This window comes from Pleurodeles waltl, chromosome 7 (genome assembly GCF_031143425.1).
Source record: "Pleurodeles waltl isolate 20211129_DDA chromosome 7, aPleWal1.hap1.20221129, whole genome shotgun sequence".
NCBI lineage: Eukaryota > Metazoa > Chordata > Amphibia > Caudata > Salamandridae > Pleurodeles > Pleurodeles waltl.
The window spans coordinates 753087782-753108168 of NC_090446.1; the positions used below are offsets into that span (position 1 = coordinate 753087782).

The window sequence follows — 20387 nt, forward strand, 5'->3', positions numbered from 1 at the left end:
CTGCATTTACGCTTTCCAAACGTAAGCCAGTGTGCAAGAAAGAAGACATTTTGAGAAATACCCTCTAATTCACATGCTAGTATGGGTACCCACAAATTCAGAGATGTGTAAATAACCACTGCTGCTAAACTCCATATTTTGTGATCATTTAAAAAAATACATAGGTTTCCTTGACACCTATGTTTCAGTCTTCGTGAACCCACAAGTCCTACAGTATATGTCCTTGCTACCAAAAGGGTGCAGTGGACATAACATTATGTTGCTTTCGAAACTCTGCCATAGTTAGAAAAAATTTCAGATGAAAACATAGACACGGTTATTTTTGGCAACTCAATTTCAATAAATTTCTTATTTCAATGTTTATTTCTTATGGGAAAATCTTAAAGGATCTACACCAATGACCCCTTGCTGAATTCAGAATTGTGTCTACTTTTCAGAAATGTATAACGTTTTAGGATCCACCATTGGTTTTACACTCACTTTTAACACTAACTGGAAGGAGGTTGAAAGCAGTGTCCCAGTAAAATGCCAAAACCGTTTAAAAAAATGTGGTTTTCTAATTCAAGTCTGCTGTTCCTGAAAACTGGGAAGATGATGATTTTAGCACCGCAACCACTTTGTTGATGCCACTGGAAGGGTAAAAACAGACTCTTCTTTCTGCATAACTTTTTCCCACTTTTTTCCAAAAACAAAACAAAATTTAGCTGTATTTTGGCTATTTTCTCTGTCCTGTCCAGGGGAATCTACACACTCTGGTTACCTTTAGAATCCCTAGGAGGTTGGAAAAAAAGGACACACATTTGATGTGGGTAGCTTATGTGGACAATAATGGAGGCCTAAGCATGAACTAACCCAAATAACCAAAATTAGGCTTTGCACATAGGGGAAGGGGAGGTTGGCATAGCAGCGAAGGTGTTAAGTTAGAGTGATATGTTGTACAGAAGACAGCTGCACCTTTTTCATTCAATGTGAGAAATATAAATCTAGTTTGATAACAACATAAATACCTAGACACAAAACCTCCTTACACTTCCATCTCATCCGTTCCCCATGAAGAATCTGTTGTTCTTTTGTCTTCTCTGTTTATGGTTATAAATTGCATGGACCCATGTTTTGAAGTAAAGCAACTAAATGGCTTCCGGTGCTCACGACACTTTAAGAGAACATTCAGATAATAAATAAGTAGGTAAAATTTAACACCACCCCAGAACAAAGTGCAGCACTTTTTAAAATGCCACAGTCGTGTACTGTTAAAATAGTGTTGCTGTATGTTCATATTCATTTATTTAAAACAATTCAATTCGCAAATTTTGCAAAGGAGTGGCACGTCACCTCAAGGTGACCTTAGAGTTTGTGGAGGAAGCCCTCTGGTCCAATCCTTACAATAAAAACACTGTAGGGTGGTGGTGCATGTCCTCCATATTCTGACGGCACTGTAAGGATCAGAAGGGAACCCGGCTCAGTGCTGGCTAGAACACAGAAATCATTGGTAAGTCCTGCACAGAATGATGGCTCATATTAGAGAGGTCTGGCCTCAGGCCAGCGTGGTGATCATGTTGGTCTTTCAATGTTAGAAACGCGTATCAAAACAGTATGGAAATCGCACTCTTACTGACTAGAGAGCGGCTTTCATAGACAGTGTTCTGCACTTTGATGGGGTTGTCTCTATTATTCATTTTCTTGATTTGTGGTAGGCTGTGGGCTGACTGTGGTTGGATTTCACTGTCCTGGTTAGTTTGAGGTGTAGTGAAGTGTCTGGCATTAGCCCATTGCTGTCATCCACTATCCTTTGTACTGGTCCAGGAGGCAAAGTAAATATTTTGTGGTCACATTTCCTCAGTCACAGACATGTTTTGACTGTTTCTATAGGTGTTGATATGCAAGCATACAAATAATATAAAGTAAGGCCCTGGGACCTGTTGACGGCTGTGGTGGTCTAACAATCATATGCAGGGATGTACTTTCACAAATTTCAATTAAAAAACATAGAACATCAAGAAAGTGCCTTACAGCAATAAATGAAGTTACCAAATCAGTCACGCCGATACTGAAAAGAATCAAAGCCTACCTCAAATGTCTATATAGATCCCCTTGTTGAATTTGGCATACACTATTCAGTACCATAGCATTATAAAATAAAATAATGGTTTTGAGTTTAAAAGGTTACATACTTTGATAGAATTTGATCATTAATTTGAAAACCCCGTCGTTCTTTGTGTTGTTGTATGCTGTAGTTATTTTGCCATTACATCTATATTCATGTTACCTGAGATGCTCACTGTATTGTTCGCAGTTACTACTGCCTTCATAGTCATAACTAAAGCTACAATGTTGTGACGCAAAAGAAGCTAGATAGACTTGAAAACATCCTCAACTGCAGGTAAGTCAAGACTCCATTGTCCCTGAAATCTTCATGCAAAGAGAGAACCAATGACTTGTGTAAGGGTCCTTTGCTGAAGCAACCTGATATCTTCGTTGGTGAGAAATTAAGGCTCATATTCGAAGGAGCGTCTACAGTGGGAATAAAATAGGATTATGTTAAACAGGCTTAAAGTAACACTGATGAAATTATTTTACGTGTAATATTTGATTTCCTATATTATACTCTTACAGGTTTGCATGTATTTATAAATTTTTGTATAAGCATATAATAACGCATTAAAAAGCAGCACAGTGTTTGCATTTGGCATGGTTAATCTCTGTGTACCGCCTGGAAAGTGATTTTAAGTGAGATTTTCTAGTTAGGCACAGAAGTAATATTACCTACTATGAGCAGTATTGTTCGTTGATTGCACACTATTTTCTGCTCCACTTGTGAAAAGGAAAGTCTGAAACACTCCCTAGAAGCTTTGCTATAGAACAGTGGTTCCCAACCTTTTGACTTCTGTGGACCCCCACTTTATCATTGCTGGAACCTGGGGACCCCCACTGAATCATTATTAGAATCTGGGGACCCCCAACCGACTCATTACTGAAAGGTGGGGACCTAATATGTTAATATTATTTAATTTTCTGAGCAGTCACGGACCCCTTGAGGAGGCTTCACGGACCCCCAGGGGTCCCTGGACCACAGGTTGGGAACCACTGCTATAGAAAATACCTGTGTCATTAATGTTTGTCTCGCAGGAAAAAACATTAGTGATTTGTGGTGGTGTGGAGCAAAAATGAAAGAATGTGGATGAGGGGGTTACTGCTTCGATTCCTGCCCTTCCTGATCCCTATTGCTGTAGTTAACAGCCGGAAGTCGTTTGAGAATGAATGAAAGAAAAACGTGACTCATCTTTGGTCGTGAACTTTCTGAGGAATAGACTGATCAGTCTGCCGATTCATCACCCCATGAATCCTCCCTCCGACCAAACAGAATCCAGATATTTGAAATGTCTCTCCCATGCCCACATGTGATACCGTGGCTATGGCACCACGTGGTGCACTGATAGCAATTCCCATCTTTGATTTCCAAGCACTTAACGTCAAGGACGGAACCGATGAAAAAAACAAGAAGACAGCACAGAAAATGAACCTGAAACCAAGCTACCACATGACAGCTGAATCTCATAGACAGGACATGAGTGGGAAAGGTGAGGAATCTGCAGGTAGAGTTTCCCTGGAAAGATCGACACCAAAGGCAAGTAACCTTTTCTTCTGATGGTAACCTCTACCTGCAGATTCCAATCCTCATGAATAGTACCAAAGTGGTACCCCATGAAGGCGGGCCTAAGGACAAGGGAAGAAAAATCAGGCCACACAACAGGATAGACAAACTGCAACCCCCATTGAGCAGCAGACTGTGTTGAACGACGACGTAAAGATAAAACGAGAGGCCTGCTGCAACAGAACATCAACCACAGCCTAAAGGTAAGTAAAAGCACCAAAAGCAAAAGCAACCTTGGTCCCAGGGCAGGAGCTGGCAGTCAGAATCAAACACACACCCAGGGCATTAAATTATAGTGCCATAAGAAAAGCTATGGCTGTTGAATCAAGTTAAGTTGACGAAACCCCGGACAGTGGTAACAAAACACTTGTAAAGGGCTCAACCAGTTCAAGGACCCTGCGATCACAGAAGGGCAAAACAGTTCACAACAGGACATGGGGTCAGATGCCACTGAAAATGTTACTGGAAGTCAGGAGGGAGCTAAACAATAAAACAGCATCACATTGTTGGAAATTTGCATTTTATGAGTACTCACCCCATAGTGTTTTGCATTTTGCTGGACCCTTTATTTTGCCAGGTTTAGAACTCTTCCAATCAGTAGTAAAGTGTCAGTGCCCCCCTACCCTTTTAAAATGATTGAATCAGCATATTCCTAATTGGAATATCTAATATTTAACATACCTATAAGTCAATGGTATATGGTAAAAAGTTGTCCCAGGGCCTGTAAGTTAAATGCTACTAGTGGACCGCAGCACCCATTGTGCCAGCCACTACAGTGACAGTGTAAAAATGGCTTCTGGCCGACCAGTGCAGCCTAGCTGAAGCAGTTTAGAAATTGCAATTCAACATGTAAAAATAAACACTTTTGACTGGCCAAACTTTCCTTTTAGATATTAATAAGTAACCCCATGAGGACCTATTGCCTATAAGAGAGTGTGCATGGTATCTAAGTGCAGGACATATAGAAATGTACAGTTAATATGCTCTTACAGTGGCTAGCATCCAATAGCTAATTTCTACTGTGGCAGGCCTACCTGTCATATGTAGAAAACTAGACTGCAGATTAAAACACAGAAATGGGACTAGCTACAAAATAAATTAAACAACAATTTTTGATAGATATTAAAATCAATTTCAAAGGGGAAGTCAGATTTTTAATAAATTGTAAGGATAGGTAACTTTAGAACATTTTCTCTGCCTGATGTTTTTTTAGACTAATTTGTAATTGTTCTCAAACTTCTCCCAAACTGGAACTAGCATTTCAATAGGTGTAACAAAGGTGTGAAATACCTTCAAGGAGCAAAAACAGGTTGCTTTAATGACCAGAGATGATTCCTCTCCCAGAATATGCATAAAATGAGCTGTGAGCATCCTTTTTTGCATTACAATTTTAAATCTTGCTTTAGTATCAAAGTCTGCTTGACAGGACTGAATAACCACTTTGGGGGACACTTAGAAAGCAGAGACCAGGATGCTAAGCATATCCACCTTCTAGGTGCTGATGCATCTGCTTTATCCAATCAGACTTCTTACTCTGGGTTTTATATAGAACACTGGGAGGCACTGGAAAGGAAGGAAAGCATGATGTTAATATAACTCTTGTGTATCCACTGTCTGCACACTGGAAAACCCCACTTTTGTTCAAATTGTATTTTAGTGTCAGTTGTGGGAGGACTCTATGAATACCATTGAATGCTCTGTACACACATCCCCAAAGCACACGTTTAGTGTAGCCGAAGACATTCACTATCTTAAAAGTGAGTAGGATTGGCTCATTGAAACTTTTGCATCATTGGTCAGTGTTTGAAGTCGTTCCCACCCTCTAGAACCAGAAGCTTATGCCTGCCATAGATGTAGCATCGCCAGTCACCCATTTCTGAACACCGTCTGGACTGGACTAAGCACATCAGAGAACTAGACCTGCTAGCGTGTGACCTCATAGGAGCACTAAAGGATGGGACTTGCTCCCTCTGGTATTCAGGATAAAGAAGTGGACTCCAGTGGTCATACGTCTGATCTCTTGTTTAAGCTACACGGATAAAACAAGCTACAAGAGGCCTTTCCTGCAACTGCCCAGCTGACCAATGGCAACTTGACCTGGACTGGGCCCTGTTGTTGGCCTCTGCCTGACACACTCTGAGTCTCTAAGTGTCTCCCCGAGGCCCTGGGGGCATTAGAATTGTACTCCTCTGGTGGATTGAGACTTAAAGAACTAAGGGGGTGATTCTGATTCTGGCGGGCGGCGGAGGCCGCCCGCCAGAATTCTGCCCCCATTATACCGCTCCGCGGTCAGAAGACCGCGGAGGGTATTATGAGTTTTTCCCTGGGCTGGCGGGCGGTCTCCAAAAGACCGCCCGCCAGCCCAGGGAAAAACTCCCTTCCCACGAGGATGCCGGCTCGTAATCGAGCCGGCGGAGTGGGAAGGTGCGACGGGTGCAGTGGCACCCGTCGCGTATTTCAGTGTCTGCAAGGCAGACACTGAAATACTTTGCGGGGCCCTCTTACGGGGGCCCCTGCCGTGCCCATGCCATTGGCATGGGCACGGCAGGGGCCCCCAGGGCCCCCGCGACCCCCCCTACCGCCATCCTGTTCATGGCGGCTTTCCCGCCATGAACAGGATGGCGGTAGGGGGGGTCAGAATCCTCATGGCGGCGGAGCGCGCTCCGCCGCCATGAAGGATTCCCCCGAGCAGCGGTAAGTCGGCGGGAGCCCGCCGACTTGCCGCTTCTGACCGCGGCTGAACCGCCGCGGTCAGAATGCTCGTGGGAGCACCGCCAGCCTGTTGGCGGTGCTCCCGTGGTCGGTGGCCCTGGTGGCCACCGGCCGCCAGGGTCAGAATGACCCCCTAAGTCAGAAGGCAAACTCTTTGACCGGTCTGAACCTAATTGGTGTATCTGACCCGTGCTCCATTGTGGTCAGCCTCAAATTTTACCTATGTCCTATTCTACAGTGACCATTGACTACCTTTGGCACTCTGTGCTTCTTGGAGCTATTCCTACTTTTAAATGCATATCTCCAGATCCCCTTATTGGATTTTTGCCATTTTGGAGTAACTTTGGTTAGATTTTACACTATTTTTCTAATTTGGTTTGGGATTTTATTGTTTTGCATTTTCACTTTATCACTATTTTTGTAATACACAAATACTTTACTCATTGCCCGAAGTTACGCCTGTTTGCTCTGTGCCATAGCTTCCTGAGGGTTGAGCTTAAGTTCATTTAGTGACTTTGAGGGTTCACCCTGACAAAGGTTGTGATTATTCATTGAGATGGGTAATCTTGCACTCCAAATAATTTATTTTAGACATTAAAGTGCCATCCAGGGCCAGACGGAAGCGGCACAGACACACCACAATTTCCCATGAAACAAAAGGGCAATCAGCAGCAATTAGAGAGTCATCAAGACATTGCCAGAATCCCTGACACCAAAGACAGGACACAATCTCAACAGCCAGGCATCTAGCAATCAACAAGCGGTACAAATCATTATCCATTGGATAAAAAACAACATATGGGAGATAGAAATGAGAATGTGAAGGACCAAAGGCAGGCAAAGGAGTTGGCTTCATCTGGTGAAGACCATACAGGAGATATCCTAGCATCCCTCCCAGGAAAAAGGGAAAAAGGGTACCCCCAAGTATTCCATTTAGGTCCAGGAATAGAGGATAAATAAGCAATAATCATAAATTATGCTGCTCCCTTTTCCAGTAAAGTAATGAAAAAGGCCATCAACCTGCAACTCTCCGAATTCTTCGAAAAACAAACTAAATCCTAGACCCATCGCAATCTGGATTCAGGTGCAATCACAGCACCGAAACAGCACTTCTAGCAGCCACTGATGACATACGCACCGTACTGGACCACGGAGGCATGGCAACACTCATCCTCCTCTACCCCTCCGCTGCATTCGACACCGTCTCCCACTCCACCCTCTGCGCCAGACTCCACGATGCCGACATCCTCAATGAAGCACTGGAATGGATCAGATCCTTCCTCACTGGAAGAACACAGTATTCAACTACCGCAGTTCACATCAGAACCCAAAAAAACAAGCTGTAGAGTTCCCCAAGGATCATCGCTCAGCCTGACGCTTTTAAACGTTTACATAGTCCCGCTCGCCAAGATCATCAAACAACACGGGCTAAACATTGTCTCCTACGCCGACGATACCCAACTGAGCATCTCCCTGTCTGATGACCTTGTAAAGGCAAGAAAACTTTCCACAATGGGATAGAGCAGTTGCCGCCTGGATGGAAGCCAGCTGCCTCAAACTCAACTCGGACAAGATGGAGATCCTCGTAATTGGCTCCACCCCTTCCGCCTGGAACAACTGCTGGTGGCCTACCTCACTGGGTAACACCCCGGCTCCCACGGACCACGCTCGCAATCTGGTCATCATCCTGGACTCCTCTCTGTCCATAACCCACAAAGTCAACGCCTTCTCAGTTTCATATTTCCATACACTCCAACTCCTTCGAATGATCTTCAAGTGGATCTGCTATGACACGAGGAAGACAGTCACCCACACACTCATCACTAGCAAACTGGACTAATGCAACACATTCTGTATCAGCATTACCAAGAAACTGCAATGAAGTCTACAAAGAATCCAGAATGCATCAGGCAGGCTCATCCTGGACATCCCCCAACACAGCCACATCTCCTCCCACATCTCCTCCCATCTCAGAGATCTACACTGGGTCCCAGTCAGCAAGCGCATCACATACAAACTCCTGATTCACACCTACAAGGCACTACACTACATAGGACTGGCATACCTCAACCACCGCCTCAACTTCTATGTACCCAACGGACAACTTAGTTCTTCCCAGCTCATCCTTGCAGCAGTTCCCAAGATCTGAAAAAGCACAGTAGGAGGAAGCTCCTTCTCCTACCTCACAGCCCAGACATGGAACACGCTACCTCTCAAACTCAAACAGACCTCATCACTGATGCAGTTCAGGAAGTACCTCAAGACCTGGCTTTTCGATTAACCAGCATGCCTTGAAACAGCACCTTGAAGCCCTACGGGTGATTAGCTGCACTTTAGAAATAATGATTGATTGAATGATTGATTGATTGATTGATTGATTGAAATAGCATTCCTGTTTGACCGCTTTACATGAATTAAAGGAATTAACCCAACATAGTTACTGATTTTCTAAAATGTGTTACATTCTTCATAGACTATTTTAGCTAATACAAATGTCAAAATTTTGCACATAAATTACCCCATTTTTTAGAATTATTTTATATAAAAGCCATTTATATTGCACGTTTTTGTCCTGTCAAAGGATAACATACAATAACAGAGATAAACCTCATCAAAATAAGACAAATTAATATATTGATTTACAAACGCTACTTTGTACCCCACTACTGTCTCTCATTCATAGTCAAACACCACGCTAACACACATTCTCCACATCGACTCATGTAGTGGCAAACCACAAATAGGTGGTCAAGAAGCACCAGGATCAACCTAAACAAGGACAATCTCACATCTAGTAGATCATCAGCAGCCCTACTAAACACCAATGCAAAAGCTACAAGTGCTGGAAAGCAGGAGAACCAAAACATTAACACAGTCAATAGGTTTAATGACACACTTCACAATGTGGAACAGCTGAGGAGGGCAATAACATCACCCCTATAACCTGCCTAGTATAAGACAATGGAACACCTTCTCAAGGTAACATCATGACCCACCGGATGAAGCCACTGACTGTGTCCAACAAATTAAACTCCCAAAAGTTGTCCACATGAGTACCACAGCAGTGGTCCTACACGTAAACAGCCCTAGCAGGTCACCTACCCAAAGCAGGCCCAGCATAGAGAGAACCACAAAAGCCACACTACTGAATGGAGATAGAAAACAGAAACAAAGGAGCTTGATCAGTCCAAAAAAAGGTAACTTAAGAAAGAATGAATGATGGTGCGGCTGCTCCCAAGAGCACACATTCCATCCACAAATAAGGCCTCTGCAGAAAAGGGGTCAGATACTGCACCTCAGCATCAAGGATGGTGTAAAGAAGTACAGACAACAAGAACTTACCCCTCTGTGGTCCGACTCATATGCATCATCCAACCACAACAGGCAGAAGTGAGGCAGATGGCACCAGTAATTCCAATGAGGAAGCCACACCATTCAAATGGACCCTCGTCAGTATATCCAATGGGCTCAGCAAGGGAGAATGCAGACAAATAGCTGCTAAATTGGCTCACAGGACTAGAAGTAAAGAATTTCAATGAAATAGCCACCAAGTCACCCACCCAACACCAAATGGGACAGGAGATGGATGTACCACGTGCAAATGGGCACCGGATCAACAACCAAAAGTACTAAATTGGCGAGAACTGCTACCACTGCAGCAACCGGGAGGAAGGCACATCATTCAAAATCATAACCCCTAAGGAACCACAAATAACAAGCCCAATAGCATGTATCCAGAACAGCATGAACACCATGAGCCAAAAACTCTAACCAAACAAACAATCCTGAGAACAGCAAAAGGATAAGCCAAGTATACACATCTTGCAAATAATGATGCTTGGCAGGGAAAAACTGAAGACAAAAGAGGGTGGAAAAACTAAGATGGGTGGTGCTATTCTGTACTAAACCAAACCTGGCCCCCACACTGCTGCCCCCTTTAGGACCTTGCACCCGATCAACTCTTGAAAAACTCAGGCTGAATCCGAAGAAGACACACACATCTCCAGAGTCGAAGCCACCTTTACACCAAAGAGGTATGAAACCAAAGTTTGTATCCAAAGGGACATCGAGAAACACGTTGTGGAGACTGGATTAGCAGAAATGGAAATCCTAATGCAGAGTTTCAGATCAGCCAATAGGCCTGATGACAGAGTCTGCTGAATCAAGACTAGACAGCAGAAGTTGTCTGGCAGTTCTAAAACTGCCAGGCACCACCTCCCTAAATAGATGGTGTCTGGCTTTGTCAAAACTGCCAGGCACCACCTTCACAAACAGGCTGCTGACATAATCTGGAAGGACTGGAAACACAACTTCTACCATCTTCCAGAGTGCACTGATGTAATGGCATATGGCATTGCAAGAACCAAGGGCTAGACACCATGAGAGGAACAATTTCCTACCCATAGCACCAACACAAAGCCACTACTAATTTAGGGGATAGGAGAAAGGAGCAAATGAAGTTCCCATAGACTCAGGGACCAAAGAAGGAAACCATGCCAAATCATCTGGAAGGGATAGACAAAACAGCTGGTCCACCCTGAGCTGAACAATACCTTTGCACAATCCAATCACTAACAGCCAAGGCAGGTCTAATTCATATTGCCTCTAGGGCAGGCAACGTTCTGATGAGGAGGAAAAAGGATGTAATATATCTGCCAAAAAATCAGTCTTGATCACTAAAATAAGCAGGAGGAATGTCAAGACTGAAGTTACCTTACTCAACATAGAATTGAAGGAGTGGATACCCTCTAGATTGACCTCTGACTCTGAGACCAAATCACCTGCAGACTGAAACTCCAAACAGAACCCTCTCACAAAATTATAAGAAGAAACAGAAATGGACTTCACTTCCACAACAGATGCACAAGAACGTTGCACCTTGATCGGTGGCACTTGAAGCCGATACTAAAGGCCATAATACACACTAAAACTCAGTCAGCACCTGTAGAGGGAATTATTCCTTCACAAACACCTTCACCGAAGGGTTAGCATCAGTTTGAGCAGTCCATAATACCCAATGAACAGGAAAACAGTAGGTGGTATTGAGACAGTGCCATCCCTAGTGGTGCCAAACCTGTCCCAAAACCAACAAAACTAACAGGCCTCTGGCACCAGAACCAGAACATTAAGGTCAAATCAACATTGACAAGGCAATCAAGGTGAACTGATGCTAGGGTAGAAGCCACTCTTGGGGAAAAGACTGAAAGGAAGTTTGAGTCTCAGATACACATCAAATTGGGCCAATGGAGGGTAGAACATCACCAGCAAAGCCTGTGTGAAGGTCACCTTTTAAATGGGGTCAATGACAGCACTGGGAGTATGTGTGGGCACCAAGCACAAAGCTAGAACAGAGCTGGCCACTTGGGAAGGTGCTTCACCCAACTTACCAAGAACAGAGTCAGAGGATGATGCAAAGGCTTATGTCAAGGAAAGGTTCTGCCAACATGAAGACCTGCTCCTCAAGTGGGAGTGGTGCCAGATGAGTTTCACACTGCTTAAAAGATAAGGGTGAAATGGTCAATGCAAGTAGGCCCCGACTGCACAGCCATCCCCCCGAATCACTCCAATAACGGGCTCTGGAGTGGGTCTTGAATGTGTGATGGCTCTGTCCATCTGCAAAGCCCTCAAAGATATTTGGATGCTTACTTGAGGAAAGTGAAGAAGAGACAAAGTTCATCAGGAAGTCCACAAAAAGACTAGGCACACTCTAGTTGACTACTAATCAATCACTGTCATTGAAAATACAGAAAAATTGGAGGAGAACCTTTGGATCCCATTTGAAAGGCATAGAAAAACAATGAACTGATGGGTGATGAAGCAGAAAATGAAGGCTCTACATTTATTAACGCGTAAACGTAGTGTGAAATAATCATGTGTGACTTTAACCGAACTAATAAAGATTGTACGGGGACAAAATGTGCCCTCAGAGTAGTTTGCCAACATTTATAAGCGTGCTTTATATAACGTGGTGTATTAGAATTGCACTAATCCGACATAATCGTAAACGTGTGCTATGATTTGCTTGTTTGAAATGCTTTAGCTTAGCATGACTTTAGCGGAGGCTTTGGCCTAGTTGCCTGGTCTCACGGTTTAGATGCTCGTATTTTTCCACTGTGCTAATAAACGTGTATTTTCGCTTGAAGCTGTACTTTTCCACTGAGATCGTTCACATGCTTACCTTAAGGTTTCGTGCCAGCCTGGCATATTTTCTCTTTACTCCAAGGTCGATCTGCAGGTGCGGACAATGGAAGCTCTGAAAGTGAGTTAATTGGCATAAAATGTTGCAACTTGCGTACCCATCTCCAAGGATAATGTATGCCTAAGTAAAAGCTTGAGAACTGTCGTTTTTGATTGGACAATTTGAAGCTAACCTATGAACCCTCCAATGGAAGACCCTACTGGACTTGAACTGTTGTCTATAAAAACCAGGTGCACGAGAGGAAACTCTCTCTCCATTATTGGACAACCCGCCATTTTGCAGACTTCGTAGCTATTATGGCCCACTTTGCTGCGACGCCATTTTGAAAGAGACTTTGATGCTTTCTCTAATCGAGAGAAAGAGACTTTAATGATTCCTGCCCTAGAAACTTTAACTCTGATCCCTTTTGCATGAAGTAGTAGTCTAACTTTGCCGCCGTGAGGCAATTGCCCCGTCCACTCCTGCCCCTTTGCCCCGTCCCATGCTGATCGAAACGGTACCCATGCTGACTGAAGAACGGTACCTGTGAGACGAAGACTTCCTTGTATGCTGATCGTAATTGGTAAATATGAAAGGAAATTGTAAAATTGCATTGTGTTTCTTTTAGGTAACCAACTGCTGATTTTGATAAGAGCCCTAGTTAGGAGTTTTCTAAATTAATGTTGCTAAATTGTTTTTGCATGAAGTCCCACATGCCGATGCTAATTTGAGGTTAGACGAGGATTCCATATGTCGCACGATGCAATTTGAGATCTTGTTATGCTGACTAAATGTATGCAATTAGTTCATTACAGATTATCGTATTAGTGATTTGCATTGTTATTATCGAATGCCTTGTGATTCAAATGCTACATAGATTGCACTTGTTTCGCCGTTATGGACAGCTATTAATGTTCATATATGTTTATCATTTGGTGTTGAGACACATCTATATTGTGCTAGCTTTGTTAATATAGGGAAATAAAATTCACTAACTTTGAATAAACTGGTGTGGTTATTCCTGACTGAATGGTCAGGGTTTGCCGAAATGTATTCTGGATTAATTGTCAAGTGTTATGTTGATCAAGGTATTGCTTATGTTCGTTATTGATTATTGATTTGATGCAATTGATCGATTAAGAGTACGGAGAGTCCCACTAAGTCAAAAGATTCATCGGCCTAAAGAGCGTCCGAAACAGGTAAAATTATTACTACGGACCGCTCTATCAGTTGATGGTAGCAGAGGACGGTTTCGTCTTTTGGGACCCTGTACTCCTAGAGTACATGGTGTTGAATTAACGGTCACGCATTTTGAGACCCCACTTGACAAGTTGAATTAGATTTTTCTTGGATAAAACAGATTGACAGAATGATGATGGGCTAGGTCCACCGCGACTTTCCCGGGATCTCGGAGCTTGCGAATGAAGAGAATGGAGGTGTGGAATCGGCGTTGGCGGTACTAGTGATGGTATGAGTGAAGTTAGGGTTTTGCGCTTGCACAGCTTATTGCCGCAGATTGTGTGAGAAGGTTGCGAGGATTTTTTTTTCTTTTTTAGAGGATAGCGGAGGTGCGACTCCGAGTGTAGAAGTAGAGAAGTCGTCGAACTTCATAGAAATAGCGGAGGTGCGACTCCGAGGGTGAGAGTAGGGAAGTCGTCGAACTTCATGTGCGTGTGGCGCTTCGTGCATAAAAAGGTCCACGTGGTTGTTGTTGTTGAGACGGGCCCTGCGAGGTCAAGAGACTCCGGAGTATGTTGATCCATGTTGTGGTCTGGGCGGTTTAGTAGGTTGATCGGGCGTGGTCAACGAGTCGGTACGTGTGTTAGGGAGTGAAAGAAACTTCGACTTCGGGCTTTGACAAGATTCTAAGTGCACTAGAACAGATCATTGACAAGTTGAGAGTAAGTCTGCGGGTCAGATTTGCTTGCGAACGTGGGGACCGAGAAAGACGGAATAACTGCCGAGGCTAGTGAAAAGTCCCTAAGGTCCTGAAGCAATTGTGTTACCCTTCCTGTAGTAAACCGACAGATCTGTTTTATTTTTTTGGTAGCTCGCGATACATGCAAGAAGTTGTTACGAGAGGAGGTGAGTGAAGGAAGACTAGCCGCGAGGCTTTGTCAGCCGCAGTGTGTGTGAGTGTGACGTCACTAGGAGCTGCGCTGGGATAGGTTGGTTGCAGAGAAGGGTCGCGCACGGATTGGACGCAGTCCGTGGGGCTCGATCGGAAGGGGAAAGGCAAGCGAAGAGTATTCCGGGAATTAAAGTCACCTATTGATTACAAACTTTGTGAAATAAAAGACGAGAAAATGAAATTCTTTAAAGCATTTAGGAGTGCGATGAAGGGGGAGTCTTACATTAAAGCGAGCGTAGGAGAGGAAACGCCGCCCGAAGGCACACCAGCTTACATTGTAATGGAAGAGAAGGGGGTAGCTCCGTGCCTTTGGCTAAAGCAATGGCACAAGTTGACAGAGAAACATGGGAGCGTAGCGTTCCCGATACATGGGACATTCAATATAAGGATCCTAGAGAATTTGAGATTCACGATGTACGACATGAAGGTGCCTCCAAGGCCAGCCCAGTTTGAGGCTCTAGCGATTTGGGAACTAATGGCCAGACAGCAACAGCAGAAGAAGTTTGAGACCAGGATGAGAAAGGTAGAAAAGACACTAGCGGATGCTAGGTGGGATAATGCACAAAAGGTGTGGAGGTCAGATGTATTGCAGGGGATTAAATTGTTTCCCGCAATTACTAAGGAAGAAGAGGAGACAGGTAAGAAAGCTACCTGTAAGACGGACAGGAAGTGTTCCAAGGATAGAGAGGACGAGGAAAAGTTGAGAAGAGAAGAGGAGTTAGAGGATGAGGAGTTAATAATGCAATTGTTGAACGACCGTCCACCACCTTATGCGGAGAATGGACAAGGTCCAAGTACCAGTTCTGCCCCTCCGGCACCGGTACAGAACAGTGAAACCCAGAGTTCAGGAGCATCATCGGGATCTAAGGACTCGAGTTTATTGTTCACCCCGCAGATACCGCAGGTTAGGAGAATATATCCAGATGTGCCCATGTTGAAACCAGCAGAAAATTATCAGCTGCAGATGCCAGGGTACTTCAACAGTGATAACAGTGCAGGAATGATTCTAGATCCAACCGTAAGGGGAGTACAGAATGGTCACAACCAGACATTGTCACAAGCCGAATCAACCCAGTTTTTGATGCCTCAAAAGCAGATACAAGGGGGAAACGCACATACTCAGATGACGGGGAACCAGATGGGCATGCCGGCAATGATGACCCATGGTGTGGGAATGAACATGCCTCAGAACATGGGAAATGGACAGAACCCAGACGCGATATCACTACCCATTACTGTAGGTCCACCGGTACCTTTGTACAGTCAGCCTAACTTAGGTATGAGCGGTCAGGGACCAATGCTGCAGAATGGGACAGAAAGGAGGTGCATAGAGAACACTCCAGGGATAACTCCTATAGCGGCTCAGCCAACTGGATCTGGGTCCTTGATGGAGTTTAGTCCCATATGTGCTCTGTCAACACTGGTGAGGTCGAGCCCCCCACTGATAATACCTCTAACATCGAACACTGAAAAGTTGCCGCAACCATCAATGGCAGTCGATGTGAACGCTACACTGATGGGGGTGAATGCGCAACAGCTGACACAGTGGTTCAACAGTTTAAATTCCACACAAAGTTCAGCCAGTGGGAAAGGAGAAGACTATATGAATAGGGTCAGGTTGAACATGGAAGCACAAGAATTGGTGGAAGGGACTATGGGTGTGAATAGGTTAGAGTCCTACACGGAAGAAGAGCTGAGGTATCTATGTCCCAGGATTACGAAGGAAGTGAACAAGGTACATAAGAGCTTGCAGGAAGCAGCTGACAGAAACGGGGTTGACATAGACAAGATGAAACACTTGAGCAGAAGCTACAGGTTGGATTTTGGGACCACAGATTTTGAACACATGAGGTCAGCAGGCATGAAGGCACACCTTAGAGAATTGCTGCAGAGTGCCCAAGTGTGGAGATGTCTAGACAAGTGGGAAAGCAGGTGGGCAAAGAGGAAGGAAAAGAGGAGGGACAGTGCTACAGAGCATAGTGAGAAAAGACCACAAAGCACCGAGACAGTAACCATGTTACCAATGAGGGTGACAGCAGGGGGAAAATTAATACATGTACCATGGCACAGAAGTGACATTCAGTCTTTTACGGACGATTTTCCCAAACTAGGAGAGAAGCCGATTGAATGGTATCAGCAGACTGACAGGTTTGTGAAGCTTGCAAAATGTCTCTGGGAAGACCTGAATACACTCTTTGAGATTGTGGTTCCGGCAGATTTGTGGGAGGATTGCAAAAGAGCTGTAGGTTGGCCGACAAGTGAACCGGAGAGAGACAGGGAGACGGGTGCACCATCACCTATGGTGATGAGCTTGTACTATAAGGTGATTGAGCATTTGAAGACTAAGGTACCCGCGAAAAATGTGGATTGGCAGAAGATTGATCGAACTGCCCAAGAGACTAAAGAATCGATTCATAGTTACTATGAGAGGTTGTGGAAGGCGTTTAAGAACTACAGTGGGACGGAAAAAATAGAGGCGAAGGACATGCTCCATTTTGTCTTCAGATTTGTGGAAGGGCTGAGACCAGAGATAAGTCAGATGATAAAGTCGCATTTGATTTGCTGGCAGTCGAAACCGATTGATGAGGTGTTGAATTATGCGAAATACTGTAGTGACGAAATTGAAGTGAAACAGAAAAAGCTGAAAGAGAAGGTGATGATGATGCAGCTTAAAGCAGCTCAGACAGGTTTGCAAGGTTTGCAATGGATGCAAGGGTTCCAACAGCAGGTACCGCAACCGCAGCCGCAGTTGCAGGGAAACATGGCGTTTCAGCCACAGGCCAGAGGCAGAGGCAGAGGAGGTTTTGTGAATAATGGTCCGGATTTGAACACTGTTGTGACGGGTGTGCAGGCAATGAAGAAGGTGATGCCGTGTCACGTGTGCGGAATCGTAGGTCATTGGAAACGCGAGTGCCCGATGGTGGTGCAGGAAGGTGCAGGTGTAGGTGTAGGTGTTGGTCAGCAAAACAATGATGTCAATGCATTTCAGACAATGAAGGGACCGAAAATGAGAGGTCCAAACCCAAATTTTCAGACCGTAAATCAGTTGCAGGGATTGCAACCTATGCAGCCGCAGCAGATGCAGATGCCTCGTATGCAGATGACGCAAATGCAGCCAATGCAACAGCAGTTACCTATGGTACCTAATCAGCAAATGCAAATACCCTTGGCACCAATGAGTCAGCAGCAAGTGATGGTTCCTCCACAGGTCTCGGGTCAGGTAATGAGTACAAATGGCACCGTACAACAGTTCCCACTACACAGTGAGAGTGGAATAAACAATGTATGGGAGAGTGAAAGTTCAGAAGAAGAAGGAGATTGTGTGCTTGCAGCATCCTTGGAAGTTGATCAAAAGGGTCCGTACGTAGAGGGAAGAGTAATGGGTCATCGTGTCTCGTTCTTGGTTGACACGGGAGCCACACGTTCAACTGTTAAGAGCAGTGAAGTACCAAATTTGCCACTCTCAGGCAGGACAGTTCAAGTGGTGGGAGTAGCGAACAGGCACCTGACGAACCCAATAACAGATCCGGTACCAGTTAGCATCGGTAACTATCAAGGGGTACATCAGTTTGTGGTATGTGACTCAAGCCCGATAGCACTATTGGGGAGAGACCTATTGTGCAAATTGGGTTGTTCGATCATGTGTTCGAACGAAGGAATAACAATCCAGACGAGCAGTGATGGGGAAGAAGAGGATAGTGTAGAGGGGGATGAGATGGAAACTGTCGATGAAGAGTATCCTATGATTTGTCTTTTCCCGATGATAACTGAAGAAGACATCCCAGCTGAATTACGGGAAACAGTCGGAAAGGAAGTGTGGGATATGACAGGGAAAGAGGTGGGATTGATGAAAGGAGTAGAACCAGTGAAAGTGACTGTAAAGCCCAATGCAATCTTTCCCCAGACCCCACAATACCACATGCCACAAGACACCCTCATGAAAGTTGCTCAACTTATTGACGAATTTGTAAAACAGGGAGTACTGAAAGAGGTGTTAAGCAGTCCATGTAATTCACCAATAATGGGACTAATAAAGCAGAGTGGAAAGGTCCGACTTGTGCAGGACTTGAGAAAAATAAATGACATCATAGTCAAATGCTGCCCAGTAGTACTGAATCCAGCTGTGATAATGTTCCAGGTCCCTTGCGATGCTGAGTGGTTCTCAGTCATCGATTTGTCACAAGCGTTCTTCTCGGTGCCTCTCCATGAGGACAGCCAATTCCTCTTTTGTTTCAAATTCTTAGACAGAGTGTACAGTTGGTGTCGAATTCCTCAAGGGTTTTCTGAGTCACCGTCAATATTCAATCAGATTCTAAAGAAAGATTTGGAAGCATTAGAATTGCCATTCGAGTCAACCCTAGTACAGTACATTGATGACTTACTGGTTGCATCAAAGACAGAAAGTGGCTGCACAGCCGATACCATTGCTCTGTTGAACCATTTAGGGAGGAATGGACATAAGGTATCTCCTTCCAAATTACAGTTCTGTCAGAAGAAAGTGAAATACTTGGGTCACCAGATAGAGAAAGGGTCAAGGAGAATAATGAAGGAAAGAATAACGAGTATACTCCAAATGAGTCCACCAAAGACAAGGAAGGAGGTGAGGAAGTTTTTGGGAATGGTGGGTTATTGTCGTCAGTGGATTCCCAACTTCTCGACTCTAGCAAAGCCTCTACTGAAACTGACCCAGAAGGATGCTTTGGATGAAATTGAGCTGAAAGGAGATGAGATGGATGCTTTTGTTGAACTGAAGGAATGCATGTGCAGGGCTCCAGCTTTAGGTATGCCTGACTACACTAAGCCTTTCACATTGTTTTGTCATGAACGTGATGCATGTTCTTTGTCTGTCTTGACTCAAGCCCATGGTGGCGTAAACAGACCAGTAGCGTATTTTTCAGCTACTTTGGATCCGGTCGCAGCAGCACTCCCAGGGTGTTTGCGCGCCGTAGCAGCAGTTGGTATCAGCCTCACTCAGAGTGAAGGAATAGTGATGGGACACCCAGTAACAGTCATGGTCCCTCACTCAGTTGAGATACTTTTGACTCGCTCCCGAACGCAACACATGACTGGAGCAAGACTCACAAGGTATGAAACGATAATTCTGGGCTCACCGAATGTGCAGCTGAAAAGGTGCACTACGTTGAATCCAGCAACGTTGCTCCCTGGAGAAAATGCTGAAATTGAGAACGCTGAAGACGTCGAGCATGACTGCCTTCAGGTGACTGAATTTTGCACAAAACCTCGACCGGACATTAAAGATACTAAGCTTGATGAAAATGACCAAATTCTTTTTGTTGATGGTTCATGTCTAAGAGACGGGATGGGGATTTTGAAAGCAGGATATGCTGTATGTACTGTAACAGGGGTCTTGGAAGCGGGATGGCTTCAAGGAGTCTATTCTGCACAAGTAGCAGAACTTGTAGCCCTTACCAGAGCATGTCAACTGTCTGCATTGATGAAAGTCACCATTTACACTGATAGTCAATACGGGTTTGGGATTGTGCACGACTTTGGACAACTATGGTCACAGAGAGGTTTCCTGACTTCTTCAGGATCCCCAGTGAAGAACGGGGAGAGGATAAGGGAATTGTTACACGCCATTCAAGTGCCACCCGAAGTTGCAGTGGTAAAGTGTAGTGCTCACACGAAAGGACAGGACTATGTTTCTCTGGGAAATGCATATGCGGATCAAGTTGCAAGATTTTGGGCCTTGA

The 20387-nt window shown here is 44.6% G+C and overlaps 1 protein-coding gene across 1 annotated transcript in view; it reads right to left on the reverse strand.

Annotated features, from left to right (window-relative positions):
• Window positions 1-334: 334 nt before the first annotated feature.
• Window positions 335-20387, reverse strand: part of SLC25A48 (solute carrier family 25 member 48) — a 239477-nt gene continuing 219424 nt past the window's right edge. Inside the window, exon 8 of the mRNA XM_069199229.1 lies at window positions 335-2511. The gene's annotated coding sequence lies outside the window, so the exon portion shown is untranslated. The remainder of the gene's footprint in view (window positions 2512-20387) is intronic.